The 24,740-nt window shown below is 39.9% G+C and overlaps 1 long non-coding RNA gene across 1 annotated transcript in view; it reads left to right on the forward strand.

The window, feature by feature from the left end:
• Positions 1-23,777, forward strand: part of LOC309862079 — a 59,710-nt gene extending 35,933 nt beyond the window's left edge. Inside the window, exons 2-3 of the long non-coding RNA XR_014310302.1 lie at positions 21,122-21,291; positions 22,796-23,777. This is a non-coding gene — a long non-coding RNA (uncharacterized lncRNA). The remainder of the gene's footprint in view (positions 1-21,121; positions 21,292-22,795) is intronic.
• Positions 23,778-24,740: the final 963 nt, after the last annotated feature.

Genomic DNA, 24,740 nt, shown 5'->3' on the forward strand with positions numbered 1-24,740 from the left:
CCTAGCAAAAGAGCTAGATGGGATAACACAAATAATTACTTTGATCTAGAGTTGAGAGGAACCAGGTGATTTAATTTAGCCACATTCTTGGTCATTATACTAATTAGAGGAAATAAAAAGGAAAGAGAAGGCAAAAGAAAGGATAGGGACAATGATTAGGGGGATAACCAAGAAGAATGAAACTAGTTGTTATTTATGGTTTCAATGAGGCAAAAATCAAAACTGAAATTTATTTTCCATGCCATCTTTATATTTGACTTTAGAGAAGACAATCTATTTTACTGTATTTCAGTTTTTCCACCCAATAAATAATAGAAAACAACTTTGTGACTCTAATAACGACTTTTCTTCCTGTCCCAACAGATACCCCCTGGATTGTATTTCTTCCTAATCCATGATATCAGGTGGATGAACATACATATTATAAATTAGGGTAAAACTTCATTCATTTGGATTCTAATAATTCAAATGTATAATAAAAATCACCTACCATAGGTTGTGCTGAAATTTAAATCACTGGAAATATAGATTTAAAAAAAGATGATGACATCACTGGAAAAAAAAACAACAAATGGGGATATTCAGCTCATGTAAGGAAATCAGTTACTTGTGAGCAATTTAACACCTATTTCATATTTGTTACCTCAGTCTGAATTCAAAACAACAAAAAAAAAGTTGTTTTTATTCAGTAAGTAAACTCTTGTTTATATGACATTAAATAACAACTGGATTAATCCCTAAGGGAATATTATATAGCCTTCAATCAGTTTTTTGGGAACTTAGAAAGTAAGAGACTGAAGAGTAATTTTTGGAAGGAAGGGTTATGCCACAAGGAAGTAGAGAATTAGGATCTAGAAAATTCTTGGAATTGACACGTAAGAGGTTTTTTGGTGACATCCAGAGGTTAGTTTTGGTAGTGTGATATGAAAGGATGTGAAATTTCAGAGATCTAGAGATGATAAAGTAATAAGGAAATGGATGCTTCCAGAGAATATCCATTCCAAATACCTGTCAGAGAAATAAGGAGAAAACAGACAGGAACAATGGGGGAAGGGCAGAAGTGCAAGTGAAGATTTTTGCCAAAAAGTGGGAGACTTTTGCATGATTGACTGCAGGGAAAGAAGGCCGTATTGGAAAGGGGTGGGAAGAAATAGGATTAAAAGGCTGGGTAGAAAAAGAAAAAATCAGGTTTTGCAAGATAAAAACAAATTCTGCTCTTTGAAAGAAAGTCTGAGAAAGGGAAAAGACAAGTTACCCACTGGCAAGAACCACTTTAAAAGCATATATCTGGGGGTGCCCGGCTGGCACAGTTGGTTAAGCGACCGACTCTTTCTTTGGGCTCAGGTCATCATCTCGGAGTTGTGAGATCGAGACCCGTGTCTGCTTGGCGTTCAACACAGAGTCTGCTTAGGACTCTCTCTCCTTCTCCCTGTTTCCCTCCCCTCTGCACATGCTCTCTCTAAACTAAATACATAAACCTTAAAAACAAACAAACACATAACTGATGAAAGATTGGTAAGCTGAACAGGTAAACAATTCTCTAAACTCAATAATAAGAAAACAAATAATCCAAGAGAGAAAAACGGGCAAAACTTTGGGACAGACACTTTACAAAAGAAGACAGACAGATGACAAATAAGTACATGAAGATATGCTTGACATTTTCAGTCCTTAGGAAATGGCAAATTAAAATAACAACGAGATATCCCCACACACCTAGAAGAACAGTTTAAATTAATACAACAGGAATTATAACAACTGCTAATGTCAAGTGCTGGTGAGGATATGCAGTACAGCTGGAGCTCTTACCCTCTGCTGGTGGGAATGGAATGTAAGACAGCCACTTCGGGGAACAGTTTGGCAATTTCCTATAAAGTTAAACTTGCATTCACTTTATGATTTAACAATCCCACTCCTAGGTATTTATCCAGGAGAAATGAAGAATTGTACCCACGCAAAAACCTTGCTGGTAGTACTTGTAACGGCTTTGTCCGTGTTTTCCAAAAACTGAAAACAAAGCATGGTACACCCATACAATGGAATACCATTCGGCAATAAAAAGAAACCAACTACTGATACACACAACGACGTAAATCACTCTGAAAAGCATTATGTTCTGTGAAAGGAGCCAGACTGAAAAGGCTACCTACTGTATGATTCCATTTATGTGATATTTGGAAAAGGAAAAACTGTAGAGACAGAAATCCAATCAGCAGTTGCCAGGGGTCTGAGGGCAAAGGGGTAGAAAGAGGGACAAGGGAACTTTGTAAGATGGTAGAAATACCATATATGTGGATTGTTGTAATGGTTACATGCCTGTGTAAGTCTGTCAAAATTCATAGAGCTATACACATTAAAAGGGTGAATTTTGCTATATATAAATTATACCTCAATCAACTTAAAATTTTTTTACAGGGCTGGATAGAGAATATTTCCTTGACAAAAGTAGGAACACTTGAGCATGTAGGTTTTTTTCTTTTTTTTTTTTTTTAGATTTTTTAATTTATTTATCAGAGAGAGAGGGGGGCAGAGAGCAAGCACAGGCAGACAGAATGGCAGGCAGAGGCAGAGGGAGAAGCAGGCTCCCTGCCAAGCAAGGAGCCCGATGTGGGACTCGATCCCAGGACGCTGGGATCATGACCTGAGCCGAAGGCAGCTGCTTAACCAACTGAGCCACCCAGGTGTCCCTGTAGGTTTTTTTCTTGCTTTAAAGTTTTGCATGCATGTTTATTCTACCAAGGTGTCTCCCTTTACCTTATTTCCTGAATATCTCCTTATCCTCCTTGTGGTTTCAGGAGAGCCTGACTTCCCCCTGGAAAGCTTTCCCTGACTCCACAGACTAGGTTAATTTGCCTTGCTCTGTGCTCCTAATAGCACTCTTATCTAATCCCTTGGCAGGGTGGGTCAGACTACTGTAACTGCATATTGAATCGTCTTTCTCCCCTTTTATGCTGTAAGCTTCGTGAGAGCACGAATAGCATCCTTCTTACTTAACTATAGTATCCTTGCATTTAGCACAGAGCCAGAAGACTATTTGTTGGATGAATGGGGACAAAGCAGAAGGTTTGGAATGGCTCAGTGAGAAATTGAACATAAATTGAGAAGGGATGACAAAGTGTGTAAGTTATCCCCCCAGGACCCCCAGATCTTGACCTCGAACCTATGTTCCACCAGCATATTGTCCTTGTAATGTCTTCGCATGGGTGTCCTACTGTTGCTTTAGCTCTAATATTTCTAAGCAAGAGTAATTTCCCCCTTCTTCAATTTCATTCAAATGGAATTATTTTCCCAATTACTCTATTTCTGAAAGTAGGATCTCTATTCTTATAGACTTTTGAAGGAGAACCTTAGAATGCCTTTAAGTTTTCCTTGTATTTGTTCTCTTGTCTAATTTGATATAGAAATGTGCAATTCCTTCTTTTAAGATGTTTCTCATTCTCGTTGACTTTTCATCCCCAGTGATGTTCTTATAGGGCCCGATCTGGAAAAGAGAGGCAGGCAGCAAACTAGGAAACATATATTCAAATATGTAATTATGACTTGTGATAAGTACACGGAGGAACAGAGTGCTTTTATACAATTATGAGATGGGAAGGACCTAATCTCTCTAGGTAGCAAAGGGAAACTTCTTTGAGAATATCATTTAAGATTATTACATTTTGGCTAAGAAGGAGAGACGGCCAGCAAGAAGAAGGATAGAAAGAACACCATTTTAAATGGAAGGAAAATAACATGCCTAGGGTTTGAGGTGGGAAAGAAACTGGTGTTCAGTGATAGCCTGTTCCCAGAGCTGGAAGAGGATGATGGTAGCTGGAGGGCAGTGAGTAATGGGCAAGAGCAGCATGGGGGAGACTCAGGAAGCGTCCCCTGCTGAGCTTTGTAGGCTACCGCAGAGGATTTGGGTATTAGTCTTTCTACTGTGAAGCTACCAAAGGATTTTAATCAAGGGAATAACATAATCCAAAAAGTAATGCTAAGCAAGAAAATCGTTACACACAACAGCATCTCCAAATAAGCATTGATTGTAAACAAGATTAACAGTGATATTAAAGCCTAATTTGAGAAGATGTTGAAACTAAAATACTAGATAACAGCGAAGAACAAGATGGGAGGGAGGAAGATTGGAGATAAAGCTTTCAAAGGCTTTTTTTTTTCTTAAAAAGATTTTATTTACTTATTTGAGAAAGAGAGTGAGAGGACAGAGCATCATGTGGGGCTCAATCCCAAGAGCCTGAGATCAGAGCCTGAGCCGGAGGGCAGATGCTTAACGCACTGAGCCACCCAGGCACCCCATCTAAGACTTTTCCTTATTCAAGGAAGACACTAGATAAATTAACTTTAGACTTTCTAATATACATGTTTAAAATGTAAGGATAATTGCCAAAAGGATAAAGACATAATATGAATACTCTAAAACAATAAGGGTAAAGAAAAAGAATAAGGAAAACTAGATCAATCCATTAGAAGGAATACGAAGTGGGAAAAGAGAATCAGAGAAATAGCACTATCATTTAAAAAATATCAGAATTGCTGTAATAAGTCCAAATATGTCAGTAATTTCAACATATAAATAGATGAAACTTGTCACTTAAAAACCAGAACTGCTTATACTAGATAATAGTGCAAAAAATGTAGTGAGGGGTGCCTGGGTAGCTCAGTGGGTTAAGCCTCTGCCTTTAGATCAGGTCATGATCTCAGGGTCCTGGGCTCGAGTCCCACATTGGGCTCTCTGCTCAGCAGGGAGCCTACTTCTCCCTCTCTCTCTGCCTGCCTAATTGTGATCTCTCTTTCTCTCTCTGTCAAATGAATAAATAAAATCTTTTTAAAATGTAGCAATATACTATTTACTATAGACGCAGCTAGAACATAAGCCAATGAATGGGAAAATATTAACAAAAAGATACAAAAGATGTCAGTATGATAATATTAATGCCAGACAAAAATATCCTTTAAGGTGACAAATATGGCTAAGAGTGAAGATTTTATTTTATTTTTGGGGCGCCTGGGTGGCTCAGTGGGTTAAGCCGCTGCCTTCGGCTCAGGTCATGATCTCAGGGTCCTGGGATCAAGTCCCGCATCGGGCTCTCTGCTCAGCCTGCTTCCTCCTCTCTCTCTCTGCCTGCTTCTCTGCCTACTTGTGATCTCTCTCTGTCAAATAAATAAATAAAATCTTTAAAGAAAAAGATTTTATTTTATTTTTAAAATATTTTATTTTTTTATTTGACAGAGAGAAAAAACAGGAGGAGAGGGAGAGGAAGAAGCAGACACTCCACTGAGCAGGAAGCCCAACATGGGGCTCCATCCCAGGGCCCTGGGATCATGACCTAAGCCAAGGCAGATGCTTAACCCGCTGAGCTACTCATGGGCCCCTGGGAGATTAATTTTTACCTACATTTCCTACAGAAACAGAAAAAATGGACAATATATTGCTAAGAATATAGGAGATAAAAATAAGACAATTAACAAACTTGATTTAATGGAGATAACCAGAATCCTTCACCTAAAAGAGAGTACATGTTCCTCTTAAGTACACATAGATAATCTATAAAATTTTACTGCAAAGCCAATCTCAAGAAATAACAGAAGAGTTGATATCATACAGACTCCTTTTTTTTTTTTTAACCATTTATAGCAAAACTAGAGATGAATAACACAAAGCTCCATGCCACAATAGAATGACTTTTAGTTTCTGCCATCAGCAGTTAGGTGGATGGCCCTGCTGTAGTGTTGTTTACTGAGATGGGAAGGTCTGGAGGAGGAAGAGGTTTCTAAGCTGGATGGAAAGGAAGTTGAAGCAATGATGAGTAAGTTCAGGGATGTCTGGCCAACCTAATGAGGTGTTGGGACAGTTGTACCTCAGCTGATTCACCAGCCATAGATGTAATCTATCTGGTGTGACCACACTTCTTTTCAAAGAGCCCTCTTTCTATTTTGGGATTTTTGCAAATTTGAGTTTGAAAACCACCTACTTACATTAATATTGCCAATTAATTGGCTATGCTGCCACCTTGTGGTACAGTTTAGGATAGCAGATGTCTTTTCATTAGATTAACTTCTGCACCCTTTCTTTAAATTAAAGCAAGCATGGGCTGGAAAACCATTGGTGTCATTGTTCAGAATACCATCACTCCTGTGTCTACATGATGAATTATTTCCCATATTCTGAATATTAGCATTTCCTTTACATTAAACTGTTAATACTGCAAAAGATTAGAACATAAAAAGCTTAATGCATGAAAATTATACAAACAGCCAATATTTTGCTGCATGCTTACTATGTACTAAGCACAATTGTAAGTTCTTTACATACACATATCATTTAATACAATAACCCTGTGAATGCTGTTATGCTTACTTGAAGAAACTGAGGCATAGAAAATAGGTAATTGACTCAAGCCTACATAGATAGTAGTTAACAGAGTTGAGATTCCAAAATAGGCAATAAGACTGCAACTCTTAAGTACTGTAAAATGGTTTAAATCAGGAAAATTTTTAAATAATCTAAATATTTAACAATAAGGAAATGGCTCACAAACTCTAGAGTGCAATGTGATAGAATGTTTGCAGATATTTTTTAAAAAATATACTTTACTTATTTATTTGTCAGAGAGTGTGTGCACAAGCAAGGAGGGGAGAGGCGGAGGGAGAGGGAGAAGCGAACTCCCTCCTGAGCGGGGAGCCTGATGTGGGACTTGATCCCAGGATCCTGGGACCTTGACCTGAGCCTAAGGCAGACGCTTAACCCATTGAGCCACCCAGGAATCCCAGGCATCCCATTCACAGACATTTTAAGAGATATTCAGAGATTATGTAATAACATGAGAAACTATTTGTAATATGAAAAATCCAGCCGATGTTATTCATACTATATTAGTTATAATCAATATGTGACACTCTAGCATGTGTTTTTATTTTTTGAGATTTAAAAACTTACTTGGAAATAACTTCAAACTTATAGGAGGTAGCAAAAATAAATGTAGTACAAGGAACACTTGTATACCCCTCACAAAGATCCACTTATTGTTATTATTTAATCCCATTTGCTTTATCCTTTATTCTCTCTCTCACCACACACACACACACACACACACACACACACAATGTTGTTTACGGAATCATTTGAAGTAGTTATATACATTATAGTTTTTTGCCCCTAAATACTTCATTATGGATTTCTGAAGAACAGGGTTTGCTATGTAGTTGTTTACTTCATAAGTTAGCATGGGTATAATACTTCATCCAATTTACTGCCCATATTCCAAATTTTTTAGTTGATCTAGGAACGTTCCTTGTAGGTTTTTCCCCCTCCAGTGCAGGTTCAATTTTAGGGTCAGGTGGAGCATTTAGTTGTCATGTCTCCTGAATCTGGAAGATTTACCAGGCTTTCTTTGAAGTACATAATTCCTCCATACTTTTTGGAAAATAGAACATTTTTAATTTATATTGATTATTAGGGAAATTATGATTATATTGAGTTTATATGCTACTAGCAGGAATATTGTGTAGATGCTGTCCTAACCTCTTGGTATTACATCGGGAGGTGAATGGTGTTCATCTGTCCCTTGTAGGGGATATTAATTTTGATCACCCAGCCAAAGTGGTACTTGATTTCCTCACAGTATGATTATCTTTTCTTTCTCTTTCTTTCAACTACCAAAAAGTTGGGGAAGGGGAGTGAGATGGTTTAAGACCATGTAAATGTCCTATTCTTTATTCTTCACCCAATATTTCTTCTAGGTTTAGTATCTTTTTTTTTTTTTTTTAAGGATTTATTCATTCATTCCAGAGAGAGAGAAAGAGAGAGAGAGAGAGAGCACACACATGAGTGGGAGGAGGGACAGAGAGAGAGAGGGAGAGAAATCCCCAACCAGACTCCCTGCTGAGCAGGGAGCCCAATAGGGGACTCAATCCAGGACTCTAAGATCATGACCTGAGCCCAAATCATGAGTCAGAGGCTCAACTGACTGAGCCACCCAGGCAGCCCAAGAGTGAGCATCTTTGATGGCTCTTGCTGCATCCAATCTTTATCATGAACGTTGCAAAATGATGATTTTCCAATGTGCACCCTGTCCACATATACCAGTTATCCCCCACAGGGCTTCTTTATGATTTTCATGAACCCTATGCTCTTTTTTGCCTCGTGCCCCTTTTTCCATAAAAATTTGTTTAAATTGTATTTTATGACTGTGTTTGTAAAAGAAGATTTTGATCCATGCAGGATTTGTTGTTACTAAAATTATTTTTCTTTTGATTTCTTTTGTTTGTTTTGGACCCCAACATGGGGCTTGAACTCAAAACTCCGAAATCAGGACCTGAGCTGGTATCAGGAGTAGGGACGCTTCACCAACTGAACCACCCAGGTGCCCCAGTCTTTGATTCCTTTTAAAAGAAATAAAAATTAAAACACTTTTGTGGGCTTTAAAAAGCAACCTAGACTTTGGGGTGCCTGGCTGGTTCGTCCGTAGAGCATGCAACTCTTGATCTCTGGGTTTTGAGGTCAAACCCCATGATGGGCTTGGAGCCAACTTAAAAAAATAAGTATCAAGGGCTTTAGACACTGTGGTTAAAGGATACGTTGGCTCTGGGCTTCTAGCATTCTAAGTAAGAGACCTCCCTTCTTCCTCATTTATCTATTATCTCTCTATTAGTAATGTAGGCTCTTAGATTGTTATTTTTAAATAGTTTCTAATTCATTACTATTTTTACTTAGTTTGGTGCTTAAATTGTCCCAGATTTGGCCAATGGGAGCCTCTTCAAATTAGCCCCCAAGTCCTCACAACACACTCCTATCATCTTTTTGCACTTATTTTCTGGCATAATAAGATGTTCTGGGTTCCAACTGTTCCTACCTTGCCCCCTCCCTGGAATTAGCCATTTTTTAAAGGAGTCAAGGTTCTCTTGAGTGGGGAATGGTATTGGAAACCAAGATGAGCACTAAGCATGCTCATTGCTATTGGGTTGTATTGCTTCTTGGAACTTTGAACAGCCAGAGTTGGGAGGCACAGACATGCAAATACACATACACATACACATGGGTACATACATAAGCGAATATATACACATACATATTCATATTTTAGAAATCATGAGTTCACACCAATTGCCTTAATTCCAACCCATCTCCACAGGATTCTTTCTTGCCTTCCCCCATTCCATACTTCCATGTTCCTCCTCTTGTGAGAAACTTGCCTCCCAAAAGTAGCAACACATTTACTCATTTGCTCAATACTGGATTACATCTAAAATAGTTTCAGAATGCTTTGTCCATCCCAGGACAATGAACAACCCTACTACAGAGACCTCAGGATTTGTTTGCACTTTTTTCTCTCTGCCCCCCATCTTCAAAACTTGGGATATATTGTGTTCATAAATTCCTTGGATTAGTTCATTCTGTTTAATTTTTTTCCCATTCAGTGGGGTCATAGTACTCCTTTGAAATAAATTACGTTCATTTGTTTCATTTGGCTTTGGTGCTAGTTTTGTCTTCCCTTCTTATTGATTTGATTTTTGAATATGTAAGATATTAACATGCTTTCAAAAGTGAAAACTATACAAAAAGTTGCACTCAGAGAAGGGTGACTACCTTCTGTGTCCTGTTCATTCATTCCCGCACCCTTACTCCTTGTGGGTAACACACTTCACTGATTTCTAGTTTATCCCTCCTGTGGGGTTTTTTTTTTTTTTTTTGAAAGGTAATGTGTATTTTCTCAATGATCTTTTTTCCTTATACAAAAGGTAGCATATTATATGTGCTCTTTTGCTTGTTGCCTTTTTGGGAAAGTTTTGTTTATTTGTGTGTTGAAGGCAGGTGGGGAAAGAGCAGGGACAGGATCAGAGGGTGAGGGACAAACAGGCTCTGTGCCTGTGCAGAACCCAACGCAGGGCTAGATCTTACAAACCTGAGATCAGGGTGGAAATTAAGAGTTGGATGCTTATCCGACTGAGCCACCCAGATGCCCCTACATGTTGCTTTTTGCATTTAATGCATCCTGGAAATCATTCCAGATCAGTACACAGAGAGTGTCATCATTCTTCTTCATAGCTGCATAGTATTCCAATGTATGGATGTACTATTGCTTTGAAATTATTTAGGTCCTTCACTTATTTAGGTCATTTCCAATATTTTGAAATTACAAATAATGCTGCAATGTTCATGTGCATTTTTATATTCTTGTTCATGGATAGTTTAATACTACTGGAGTTGTACTTCAGGTTAATTTTCTACAAGTGGGATTGCTATGTTAAAGGGGAAATTTGTATGTGGTTTTGCCATGTTCTCCCCCAGCAACCTATGAGAACATCTGTTTTCTTATATCTTTACCAACAGAGTGTCTTGTCAAATTTTTTTTTTGCCAACATAATGAGTGAGAAATGATATTTCAATATGCTTCAGTAATTTAGTTATCTCGTTATCTACATCATTTTATGTGTTTAAAACCATCATTATGTATTTCTTTGTGAATTTTCTGCTCATGCCTCATGCCCATTTTTCTATAGTATTTTTGGTCTTCCTTTTCTCCATTGTTAGGAGGTTTTTAAGAAGTAAATTTAAAATTATAGCCCTTTCCCTGTGATACATATTGGGAATATTAAATCCCATTTTGTCATTTGTCTTTTGACTTCGCTTATAGTGTTTTGTCATATAAAACATTTTTATGAGGGCACCTCAGTGGCTCAGTGGGTTAAGCTTCTGCTTTCAGCTCAGGTCATGATCTCAGGGTCCTGGGACTGAGCCCCACACTAGGCTCTCTGCTCAGCAGGGAGTCTGCTTCTCCATTTCACTCTCCCTCTGTGCTCTCCTCCCCGCCTCTCTCTCTCTCAAATACCTAAATAAATCATGAAAAAAAAGAAAAAAAGAAAAGTGGAGACAACTAATTCAAGAAGTTTTGCTATGAATGGAAACAAGAAAAGGGAACAATGGATGAAGGGACAATGGAGACAAAGAAGTTTTCTTCTTTTTTAATAGGTGATATGAAGGCATGTTTGTGAACTGATGGGAATGAGTCAAAAGATGGGGGAAATTGATGACGTAGCAGAATAAAAAGATAATTGAGTGAGTCCTTGAAAGGGCAAGAAAGAGGGTCTGGAACACAACTGACAGCGTTGGCTTTTGACAGGGACAAGAACAGTTGTTCCAGTGTGAGAGAAGAAAGGCGGAGAGTGTGAGCCTCGCTATGGAGAGGCTGGGGTACTTGGTAGTGGGAAGAAGAAGGAAGGCCTTCAGTTTTCGTTCTTCTACCACAACATAGCTGAGGTCATCAACACAAAAGCTATGCCTACTATTACCTATAAGGTGCGTAAAGGAAGTAAGCTACAGTCTCTAGATAGTCTTGCCTAAGATATGCTTTCAGTATCTCTTGCCTTTTAGCAAATGACTTCCAGACTTACGGGGCTTAGAACAATTGATTGTATTTCTCACCATTCTGTGAATTGACTTGGTGATTCCTGTTGTGTTGGTTGAGGCACTGATAATGGTGGAAATGTCCCAGATGGCCTCACCCTCATGGCTGACAGTTGGTAATGGCCTTGCTTTTCCTGCCTGTGGGCCTCTCCACACAGAGGCTTAAGCTTCCTCATGTCATGGCAGCCTCAAGTGAGAAGCACTTCCTACATGTTGAACTGCTTGGCTCTTTGGAAGGCATTCAATATTGGGAAGGGTTCAGCTTCTGGAGTCACATTGTAAAATTTACCCATTAAATCTATAGCTGGGAAGCCATATCCATATTTTGTCTTGCTAATTAAAACTGTCCGATAATAATTCTTTTTTTTAAGATTAATTTATTTATTATAGAGAGAGTGAGAGAGAGAAAGAGCGTGCAAGTAGGGGAAGGGGCAGACGGAAAGAATCTCCAAGCAGACTCCCCACTTAGCTTGGAACACAAGGCTGGATCCCACTACCCATGAAGGGTCGGACACTTAAAGGGCTGAGCCACCCAGGTGCCCCACGAATTCTTAACACTAGCAACAACAGCTGAGATTTTTCTTAGACCCAGAAAAGAGGCAAAGCTTCATTTCTCCTTTGGTGACTTGCATTTCTTTTTCCAGGTAGAAAACTGCCACCTGTCACCAAGATTCCTCTTATTTTTCCATGCACATGACAGATTTATCCTGAATGCAAAATGTTAAAGTCCCATTTTCCCCCCATACTAGTTACAGAATTTTTTGGATGACTTGTCATATACAAAAAATAAGGGGAACATTGAACAAATGATTGCACATAGGGGAAATGAAGAGCTCTTGCTTCTGACTCCATGGATTGAAACACGGTCAATGTGAAATTAGACTCAAAGCTTTGTGTTCCAGAGAGAATGGTGAAAGGGAAAGGTGAAAAAGTTGTATGTTCATGAGTAAGAAACAGGGGAGACAGGAAAGTATGAAAGAGAGCTAACTGATAGATACTTTAAAAATGTATCTTCTGGGGACACCTGGGTGGCTCAGTTGGTTAAGCAGCTGCCTTCGGCTCAGGTCATGATCCCGGCGTCCTGGGATCGAGTCCCACATCGGGCTCCTTGCTCCGCAGGGAGCCTGCTTCTCCCTCTGACTCTGCCTTCCACTCTGTCTGCCTGTGCTCACTTTCGCTCGCGCTCTCTCTCTGACAAATAAATGAAATCTTAAAAAAAAAAAAAATGTATCTTCTGGGAAGAGCCACGTGGCCCCTCTAGTTTTCCAATAAAAAAACAAACATACCCTGATTTGTATACATTACAATTCATTTGTATACATTATAATTCATTTATAATTATACATGTATAATGTATACATGTATAATGTATACATTATAATTCATTTTAAGCATTCTGCTTTTCCCTGGACATATATCACAAAATTGCAAACTGAAAAATACCTGAAGCTCCACTGAAAACATGTCATTTTGGTGAGGAAGTGATTGATAGGGAAGAGAGCCCATATGAGACTACAGACATTGTAAAGCCATGCCTGTACTGTTATGTTTACTAGAAATTATGGTTCTGACTTGGAAAACTTTACCTCTTTGTGTAATGTATAGCACTTTCTCTACTTTTGCCTGCAAAATACCCTTTGAAGACCATGTGAACTTCTTTTACATTTCAGGTCCCCTGCAGGACATGTCCAACAAAACTTTCCACAATGATGGAAATCTTTATTTGCCCTGTTTAAAATAGTAATCTGTAGTCACATATGGTGACTGAGCACTTGAAATGTGGTTAGAGCAAGTGAGGAACTGAATTTAACATTTTATTTAGTTTTAATTGCTTACAGTCAATTTTTAAAGAGCCACATGTGGGGAGTAGCTACCATGTTGGACAGGAAAGCCTGGGTGTCTCACTTGTTGCTTGCAAAATTCTGCTCACCTCTTTTTCCTCAGAATCTGAAAAAACTGAACTGCAATATCATAATTCAGTAGAAGATACTGCCCTATCATAATTTTTATTCCTAGTAATTTGATTAATGTCTCTATTCCTCATTGGATCACAAGCTCTTAGGGGTGAAGGCTAAGTTTGTTTTTTCTCACTTTTATGTTATACTTAGCACGTAGTCCAGTAGCTGGAATGTAAGAGATATTCAATAAATAAGTTAGCACATGAATGAATTTAAAATCATCCATATATCTTTGGTATAAATGATGCTTTCACTACCTACTGTGTGTGTGTGTGAAAGAGAGAGAGAGAGACAGAGACACACACACACACACACAGAGTCAGAGAGAGGCTTCCAGAGAAGGATCTAAAGAAGTGACTAGAAGACCAAGGCCAGTTCATTACAGAGTTAGAGTTGGCTACAGAGTACTTTGGAATCAGAAAATTGGCTTTATTAATAAGAAGACTCTTTTAAAGCATTCACTATATGCCAGACAATATCCAAAGTACTTTACATGAAGTATCTTATGTAATCCTCCTAAGATGACCCTGTGGAATGAGTACTGTTATTAACCCCATTTACAGATGGCACAGAGGAAAAGAGGAGTCACTTACCAAGGTAAGTAGTGGAACAAGAATTCAAACGCAAGCTGTCTGACTTCAGAGCCTACCTTCTCAACCGCAGTGCTGTATTGCTTTCTTTTTGATTGTGTCCATATGGTGACAGAAGCTTAGTGACCTCAAAAGTCTGCATCAAACTTTTGTCTAAATTTAAGCCTCAGTAAGCCAGTGTCTCCTGGAGGTTTAGGCCTTTTTCCAGTGGTGCCGGTGGAAGGAGGTGGAGATAGTAGAACCGAGAATAATAGGATATGAAAATCTGCCCAGGATTTCTTTTCTAAGCAATCAAACAAATATTTTTACTTTTAGTTCTTTTTTTTTTTCCTTTTACATAGTCAAGGGGAAATAAATGCTTTTCTTTAATAAAACAAAGCACAAAATAATCAACCTCACCCTTCCAAATCCCTGTTCTAATAAGAAAGATCAACGAAAGCTTGAAACCTCAGAGTTACGGCAGCCTGACTGTGAATTCTAGTTCTATTTAGCTTTCCCTCCACCCCTTCCCTCAACTCTATCACCTACTTAGTGCTCCATACATCGTCCATAGTTGATATTTCTACTTAGTTGTTTTAATTGTTTCCTGTAAGGACAGCTCCTTTTGCTGTGCTAATTATACTCCTGGTGCCCCACTCCAGCCATTTCCACATACCATCCCACCCCCCACAAGCTTCACTCCCCGCCCCCTCCGCAGCCCAGCCCTGCTCTGAACCGTGTAGCACCAACCTCGGTGGGCTATCACCTCTGGCTTCCAGAGGGCTCAGCAGAAGATTGGCATAGGGGTAGGAAGAAGAGGAAGAAAGAGATGGGGGAATTTCTTCTCTCTCCTTTTCCCCTACTTCGGTGGTTCTTGTCCTTGCTGCCAACAACACCCCCCACTCTCTTCCAGCACTCCTTGGGATCCTGGAACCCTCTCCTCACCTTGCCCCTGCATGTCTAGGGAAGGGAACGTTTCCACAAACTCTGCCTTGACCTACCTGCTGTTTCTTTCTTTCTTTCTTTCTTTTTTTTTTTTTTTTTACAATTTTAGTTATTTATGACAGAGAGAGTTAGTAAGAGAGGGAACACAAGCACAGGGGAGCAGGCTCCCTGGGGCTCGATCCAAGGACGCTGGGATCATGACCTGACCAGAAGGGAGATGCTTAATGACTGAGCCACCCAGGGGCCCCATACTTGTTTTTTCTTTTAACTCTACCCACATCCTTGTAAATAGTCCCTTTAGTAAATTATTTTCAGTAAACTGTTTCAAGTAGAATATTATTTCCTGGTTGGGATCCTGCTCGATCTATTTCCCCCTTGGTAATCTTTCAAATTTCTTAAAGGCATGGAGGAAGCCTGGACTTCGAAATAGGTGTAAGATTATTAGGCTTCAGGTAGACTGTCCCACAGATTGGATCATGAGATTTTATCCCTCTGTTTCCAACCCTGTTCAGGGGAGAAATACTCTAAATATGATGGACAGGCGAATCCCATTATAGGTATCAGAGATAGCTCATCTGCCTTTTTTACAGCTCGATGAAATGAACTCAGGATTATTCACTGCCCTGGGACTGATCATCCAGGAACTTTGTGATTACTAAATGGGTTTCCTAGGTAACTTGATCCAGAGAAAGGTATACTTTGGAGGGTGGACACCAGCCTTCCAGACCCCGAAAAAGGATGGTCCTCTCTTATATTAATCACGTTGTCATTTTTATAGAGGGAAAGAAAAAAGAATACAGTTTTCCATCTTTCCCTTTCCACAAGCATACTATCCTTTTACTTTCTGGCTTGCATTTCTCAAATATGTATCTTCTTCTGTTTGTTCTGTGTTGTTTACAGCTTGAGTTTTATGTTAAAATGAAGATTCCTGTTATCCAAATCTATAAGCTAATCCATTTGTCTACTTGGACACTATCTACATCCCTGTCTTCATTTTGGTTATAATACAAAGATCGCTTTTCCTGTCAAAGAGCAGCACTACCCTCCCCCCATGCTCATCTTCTCTTGTCTTCTGAAGGACCTCCCTCTTCACTTATGCCCTTTCTCCCACAACAATGTCTTCATTCTTACTGAAATAGTACCATCAGCATACAAGCATCCTCTAGCATCTCCTGTTTTGGTGAAAACATTCCCTTGACTCCACATCCCCCTCCAATTAGTGCTGCATTTCTCTGCTTGTCTGCCCAGCAAAACTTTTTGAAAAAGTTGTTTTTACTGGCTGCCACCACTTCCTTACCTTTCATTGACTCCATCCTGGCTTCCTTCCAGGAAGCCATCACTCCACTGAAAAAACTGTAGTCAAGGTCACAAGTGAACTCCATGTTGGTGAATTCTACTGCTCTCTCTCATCCTCAGTCTCTGATAAACACTGGACCCAGTTGCCCAGCCTGTCTTTAGAATACTTTCCACTTGGCTTCCATGGCACTGTACTCTCAGTCTCCTTTCCTGACTCTTCCTCTATTCAATCTCTAAATGTTGGGTTGCTCCAGGGCTGAGTTCTAGACTTGTGCTACCCCCATGTGCCTAGTGTGAAATAAGATTTGCTGTCAGCATAAAATGCACTCTGAATTTCACAGACTTAATGTGAAAAAAGTATATAAAATATCTCATTAAAATTTATTCTATCGGTTGAAATAATATTTCACATGTATTTGTGGGGTTTTTTTTAAGAGAGAGAGAGAGAGAGTGGAGAGAGGGGCAGGGTGAGAGAGAGAGAGAGAGAGAGAGAGAATCTCAAGCATGTTCCACACCCAATGCAAAGCCCCATGCAGGGGTCGATCCCATGACCCCAAGGTCATGACTAGAGCCCAACTAAGAGTCAGACGACCAATTGACTGAGCCACTCAGGCACTCCACGATATATTGGGTTGTTAAAATTCATGTCATCTGTTTTTTTTTTTTTTTTTTTTTTTTTACTTTTTAAATAGGCTATAAGAAAATTCAAAATTATATAGTATCTGACATATATTTCTATCAGACAGTAGTTCAAGATCATTTTCCCAACCAGATTTCTCATTTCATCATTATCCAGTTCCATAGCTTTACATAACGTCTATATGTTGACCCCCCAGTTCAGACCTTTAACTCTGACCTCTGGTTTGAAGTCCGGACTTAACTGTGCAGCTGGTACTTGAACTTCCATCTGAAGGTCTAATAGGTATCTGAGATGTTAGCATGTCAAAACAGGAATCTTCTGTTCCCTCTAGCCCCATTACGTTACTTGCTAAGTTTCCCATCCCGATCTGTCCAGTTACTCAAGCCAAAATTTGAGTCATCCTCAATCACTTCATTTTCTGTACTCACTTCACCCAATCTTCTAGCAAGTCTTGTTGGTTCTACCTTCAAATTACATTTTGAATTCCACCCATTTTTTCATCTCCTCTGCCACTACCCCAGTCTAAGCCACTGTCACCTCCTACCCACAGTACTATAACAGCTTCCTAACTGCTCTCTTTGCTTCCACTCTTGTGATCATTACAATCTCTGATTACATTACTGATCTCTTTGTACATAAACCAGACCATGCTGTTCCCCTTACTTATGCCCCTCAGTGACTTCCCGTTGTACTCAGAATAAAATCCAAACTATCATAGTGTGCAAGACTCAGCCTACATCTTATCCCTACCAATCTCCCTAATCTCGTTCCATGCCACACTTTCCCCTTGCTATAATGATTTCCAACGCTGCTGGCCTTCCTTCCATACTTTGATCATGTTGAGTTTGTTATGTTCTCGGGCCCTCTGTATGGTGTTCTTCCCTCTGCCTCTAAAGCCCTGCTCCTTGAGCTCTGTATGACAACCCCTCTTCCTCCTTCAGATCTCAGCTCAAATAAATACTACCTTCTTAGAGAGATCTTTGCAAGTGGTAATCTGTCCAAGTCACTTCCAATCTAGTCATACTCACAACCTCTCTCTTCCTCTTTTCATTCTCTTCCTAAACTGTTTCATGTCATTGTTTCCTTTTTAGTGTCTATCCCCCTTTAAGAGTCTAAGCATCTCAAGAGCAGGGATTTCCTGTGTTAAATGGATTTTTTAAGAGAAAGAATGAAAGAAACTTTTGGGGGAACTTCATATAGAAGTGAATAATGTGGGATGTTTAAGAAACTAAGGCCCAGCTTAAGGAGATGATGCAGTAGGCCATAATAGGTATTAACCCCTTAGTGGAATTGAACTTGTCATGTTTAGCAGACATTGAGGACCTAGCATTTGCATGGCAAAATTCTTTCTGTCCTCCGAATTGGGAGAGCTGAAAAAATGGTGGGTCACTGAGCCTGAGAGGTAAAGAAGAGGGTGACCTTACAGGATAAAATTGTGTGTGTGTTTGCAGAGGTGGGAGGGAGAGGTCAAGGGCAAGTGCTAGCTCCTGACTTACACTTCACCTAGATTTTAGCTCTAACTAAAAGGAACCATGACAATTATTTCTTTAGCATCTGGGCCAGTATGGAGAGTAAGTTTTCAATAAATGCTTTCTGGGAGGATGAATAAATGAGCTTATGAATTGGAAAGAAAATTCAGGAAAGGTAAAGTTTTAACATTTCTGACTTAGAAATTAGGAGACAGAGACAAGGTTGCTTTGGACACTCTAAGGCACACTAGCCTGAGGATTTAGGAATAAAAGAACACTTTCTTCTCCTCATCCTACTTCACTCCCCTAGAGTCAAATCAACCTCAGAGTTCCTGTTGACCTCAGGAGAGGATTCCAAAAACACAAATCAGGAAAACAGAGGGAGGCAAACTTTTGAACATTAACCAGTAAGAACGTGCAGCTTGAGGACATCTCATTTTCCCCCCAATCCCAATTAGATATATTCAGACATATGAAAGAAAACCACTGATGGTGTGAAATGCGAACATATTATTCGATTGTGATGATATAAACCTGAGAGTCTGTGTCCAGATGATACTTCTGCTGTGATCTATTTTTGGGAGCTTCTGGATTTGAATCTAAAAGTAATCTCTGGAAAAGAGATAATAATTTGGACTCACATAGCACTTTTCATATAAAGGTCTCCAAGCACTTTACAAAGAAATAAGTATTATTATCCCAGATGGAAGAACTCAGACAGAGGGATTGCTGCCCTTTTCATCAAATTGGACAGTGGAAACCCTTGGACTCCTGACATAGCCCCCAGGTAGAAATGATTGAATCACACCCTCTCTTCATTGGGAACTGGGCCTATCCATGATGTGACTTCCTATAAATTCATACATGCACAAATACATAGATATATACATACATATATAAAGTAGAACATCAAGCTCTACTCTTAAGAATCTTAGCATATGTTTGAAACATCTGAAAATGGGTAGTTTTAAAACTGCTGAGTCAGGGGTAAAGTCTACCTACTTAAAATAAGAAAAGTGGTCAGTCTAGGTGGACTAATAATAGCTAACATGAGCCAGGCAATATTTTAAGTAGGCTACACATATTATTATATTTAAGACTCAAACAGTTGTAATGAGGTAGAACCTATTATCACTCTACCTATTTCATTTTACAGTTGAGGCAACTGAGACACAGAGAAATGAAGTAATTTGGCCAAAATGTCAGTTTAGCAAGTGGCAGAGCTGGAATTCTGACCTGGGCCCATCGTCCACATGCTTGGCTGGGAACTCTATGCTGGGTACTGTAAAGCATGTTGCATGAATTGTCTCACTGAATCCTCACCAAACCCCTAAAAGGTAGATACACCGTTGTCCCAGTACCACTGGGCGAATGAAACCAAGGCTGTAAAAGGTGAAGCGACCTGCTCAAGCTCTTCTAGAAGGAGCAGAGCCAGGATTTTGAACCATGGTTGGAACAGCACCAGGCATGGAGTTGGGCTGTTCATTCTGTTTCTGTCACTAACTAGGCTGTGTGACCTTGAGCAAATCAAATCATCTCTATGGCCTCTGTCTACTCTGTGAAAGGGAGACGTCGGACCACATTGACGCCAAAGTCCTTTCCAGTGCTAATACTCTCAGTTTCTCAATATCTGTTTTCTACTTAGTCCCTTGTTTGAAAATCCTTGGAGGAAAAGAAATTAACCACACAGAACCTGGGAGTGACTCTGGGAGCCAAATTTAGAAAACAGATCTCAAAAAGAGAAAAAAAGTTTACAGAAATGTATTAAGAAAACGAGACTGTCCTGTCGTGTTGAGCTTGACTGGTGAGACTCGGTGACTATACCAAGGTTGTACATGTCTCCTTGATGAGCCAATTCTCCTGGTCATAGTGACTCGTGTGACCTGGTCCATTGGCCATTTCTGGCCACTGAATTGACTGAAGCTGGAAGGAGCCCATCTTGTGTAGGAGGGATCTGGAAGAAGAAGCCGAGCTTTTCATGTGGGTGTTCTATCTTGAATTCAGAATGTCTATACCATTCTGTCTACTTCTGTTTTTATTCTCAGTGATTATTATATAGTGACACAGCCTACTGCTACCATGAACCAGTTTTTTCACAATCTGGTGGGGAGCCATGCTGTAGTCAACAGGTCTGGCTTTCTGTTTCTCTGTGTTATTCTGTTCAAAAGTGTGAGCTTGACCCAGAGGAAACGTATTTATTATCTTAAAGACATAGCTATACTCCCATGTTCATTGCAGTGTTGTTCACAATAGCCATGGTATAGAAACAACCCAAATGTCCATCAGTGAACAAATGGATAAAGATGGGCTATATCTCACCCCACAAAATTATTATTATTCAGCCTTTAAAAAGAAGAAGATGCTGCCATTTGCAACACCATGGGTGAACCTGGAGGGCATTACGCTAGGTGAAACAAGCCCGACAAAGACAAAAACTGCATGGTGTCCTTTACGTGTGGAATCTTAAAACAAAACAAACCAAGTCAAAATAAAACAATAAAATAAAATGAAATTCAAGTCTGACTCAGAAACAGAATAGAATGGTGGCTGCCCAGGGCTGGGAAGTGGGGGAAGAGGGAGAGAGATTGGTAAATGGGTACAAACTTTCAGTTATAAAATGAATAAACTCTTAGGATCTAATGTATACACGGCAACTGTAGTTGATCATACTGTATTGTATAATTACAATGTGTTAATAGAATGAAACTTGAATATTCTTACCTCCCCCTCCAAAATGGAAATATATGAGGTGGTGGATGTGTCAGTTAACTTGATTATAGGTATCCTTTTATAATGTATATGCGTATCAAACTATTGCCTTGTACACTTAAAATATCTTACAGTTTGGGGGAAGAGCAAGACCGTGGAGGAGGAGGAGACCTAAATATCATCAGGTCCCAGGAATTAAGCTAGATCATTATCAAACCATTCTGAACACCTACAAACGCAACAGGAGAGAGAAAAGAAGAAAAGCAGCAATACTAGGAATAGAAAATCGACCCCTTTCCAGAAGGTAGGACATGCAGAGAAGTGAAGCCAAGGCTATGGGAAGATAGACTACAGTGGAGGGGGGGGATTGGGGGAGGCGCTGGCTCCCAGCAAGTGGTGGAGCAGCTGAGCACAAAAGGGCAACTTTTAGAAGTGGACTTCACTGAGGGGTGTGGCTCCAGAGGCTAAGGACGGGGAGGAGGTGGAGCCCTCGCGGGAACAGTGTGGTCTCAGGACCCATGGGGTCACAAAAAAACTGGGGGTGCCTAGGTGTGACAGAGATCCCAGGTATCAGAGCGGTGAAGCTGGCTGTAGAGATGGAGCTGAGAAGTGGACTTTCAGCTCAGGGTTACCTTAAACCATGATCTGGGGCACAGTTGGGCCATTGCTGTTCAAAAAGGGACCCCACCTGCAGCAAATCTTGGGAGACTCACTTTCCTCCTCCAGGACCGGGACCGTGCTGTAGCAATGCTGGGTTTGGAGACTCCAAACGGGACTGTGTGCCAGAGACAGAAACACTGGGTCACAGGCCAGGTGAGCTCGGAGCTTGGCCGGAGCCCAGGGAGACAGGAGTGATTGAGCGCTTTTCTCCAAGGGTGCACTGAGCAATGGGGCCCTGAGCTCTTGGCTCTTCTGGGTGGGAGATTGGGAGGCCACCATTTTCATTCCTGTCCTCCAGAGCTCTGTGGAAAGTGATCAGGGAACAAAATCTCCCAAGAGCGAACCCAAGCAGGCTACTTAGCCTGGCCCCTGGCAAGGGTGGTGCAATTCCACCTCGGGCAAAGACATTTGAGAATCACTGCAATAGGCCCCTCCCACAGATCAGGAAGAACATCCAGCCAAGACCGAGTTCACTGATCAATGAAAACCGCAGAACTTCAGAGCAAGGGGAAAGCAACACATAGAATTCATGACTTTTCCCCCATGATCCTTTAGTCTTTCAAAGTTAAATTTTTTTAATTTTATTTTTTTCTTATTCTATTTAAAAATTTTTTCCTCTTTCCTATTTTAACATTTTTTTAACTATTTTATTTTATCAATACCTTTTAAGAATCTTTTTAAATTTTCATTGTTATACTCATATTCTATCCCTTCATTGTATTTAACCTTATTTTCTATATACATATAGTTTTTTTTTTTTTCCCTTTAAAATTTTGACACACAGGGGCACCTGGCTGGCTCAGTGGGTTCAAGCTCCTCCCTTCAGCTCAGGTCATGATCTCAGGGTCCTGGAATTGAGACCCGCATTGTGGGGGGGTTCTCTGCTCAGCGGGGGGCCTACTACCCTTCCTCTCTCTTTCCCTGCTTCTCTGCCTACTTGTGATCTCTGTCAAATAAATAAAATCTTTAAAAAAATTTTTTGGGATACAATTTCTTCTAATAGATCAAAATATACCCTAAATCTAGCACATGGCTTTGTTCTAGTTTCCAGCCTGATTACAGTCTTTCCTCTTTTTTTCTTTTTCCTTTTTCAACCAACTCCTTATCAATTCCTTTTTTAGAATCTTTTAAAATTTTCATCTTTACAGTCATATTCCATCCCTTCATTGTGTTTACATGAATAGAGGAATGTTGAAAAAGAAAACCAAAGTCAGCAGCATCACAATTTCAGACTTCAAGCTCTATTACAAAGCTGCAATTATCAAGACTACAGTATGGTACTGGCACAAAAACAGACACATAGATCAATGGAACATAAGAGAGAGTTCAGAAATGGACCCTCAACTCTATGGTCAACTCATATTCAACAAAGCAGGAAAGAATGTCCAATGAAAAAAAGACAGTCTCTTCAACAAATGGTGTTGGGAGAATTGGACAGCCACAGGCAGAAGGATGAAACTGGGCCATTTCCTTACACCACACACAAAAATAGACTCAAAATGGATGAAAGATCTCAATGTGAGACAGGAATCCATCAAAATCCTTGAGGAGAATGTAGGAAGCAAACTCTTTTACCTCAGCTGCAGCAAATTCTTCCTAGAAATATCACCAAAAGCAAGGGAAGCAAGGACAAAAATGAACCGTTGTGACTTCATCAAGATAAAAACTTTTGCACTGCAAAGGAAGCTGTCAACAAAACCAAAAGACAACTGACAGAATGGGAGAAGATATTTGCAAATAACAGATAAAGGGATGGCATCCAAAATTTATAAACAACTTATCAAACTCAACACCCAAAGAACAAAAATCCAACCAAGAAATGGGCAGAAGACATGAACAGACATTTCTGCAAAGAAGACATACAAAAGGCCAACAGACACATAAAAAGTGCTCCACATCACTTGGCATCAGGGAAATACAAATCAAAACCACAGTGATATACCACCTCATACCAGTGAGATACCACCTCACACACATCAGAATGGCTAAAATTAAGAAGTCAGGAAATAACAGGTGTTGGCGAGGATGCAGAGAAAGGGGAACCCTCCTGCACTGTTGGTGGGAATGCAGGCTAGTGAAGCCACTCTGGAAAACAGTATGGAGGTTCCTCAAAAAGTTGAAAATAGGGCATCTGGGTGGCTCAGTGGGTTAAAGCCTCTGCCTTCGGCTCAGGTCATGATCCTAGGGTCCTGGGATCAAGGCCTGCATCGGGCTCTCTGCTCGGCTGGGAGCCTGCTTCCTCCTCTCTCTCTGCCTGCTTCTCTGCCTACTTGTGATCTCTGTCTGTTAAATAAATAAATAAAAATCTTTAAAAAAAAAGTTGAAAATAGAGCTACCCTATGACCCAGCAATTGCACTACTGCGTATTTACCCTAAAGATACAAATGTAGTAACCCAAATGTTTACAGCAGCAATGTCCACAATAGCCAAACTATGGAAGAACCTAGATGCCCATCAGCAGATGAATGGATAAAGAAGATGTGGTATTATATATACAATGGAATACTATGCAACCATCAAAAGACATGAAATGTTGCCATTTACGGAGATGTGAATGGAAATAGAGGGTATTATGCTGAATGAAATAAGTCAATCAGAGAAAGACAATTATCATATGATCTCCCTGATATGAGGAAGTTGAGAGGCAATGTGGGGGGGTTTGGGGGTTAGGGAAGGAAAAAAATGAAACAAGATGGGATTGGGAGGGAGACAAACCATAATAGACTCTTAATCTCACAAAACAAACTGAGGGTTGCTGAGGTGATGGGGGTGGGGAGGGATAGGGTGTCTGGGTTATGAACATTGGGAAGGGTATGTGCTATGGGGAGTGCTGTGAATTGTGTAAGTCTGATGATTAAAGGACCTGTATCCCTGGGGCAAATAATACATTATGTGTTTATAAATAAATAAATATGTAAATATCTTACAGTTTTGTCAATTATACCTCCCTAAAGCTGAGAAAATAAAGATAAATGAAAGAGAGAGAAAAACAAACCAACCAAAAAAAACCTTCCAAATGTGTGAACTTGAATTTGTGATAAACCTTGGCCCAGCCCTTGGCTTTGTGATCTTAGGAAAGTCACTTAAATTCTC

This window comes from Mustela nivalis (genome assembly GCF_964662115.1).
Source record: "Mustela nivalis genome assembly, chromosome: 3".
Lineage (NCBI taxonomy): Eukaryota > Metazoa > Chordata > Mammalia > Carnivora > Mustelidae > Mustela > Mustela nivalis.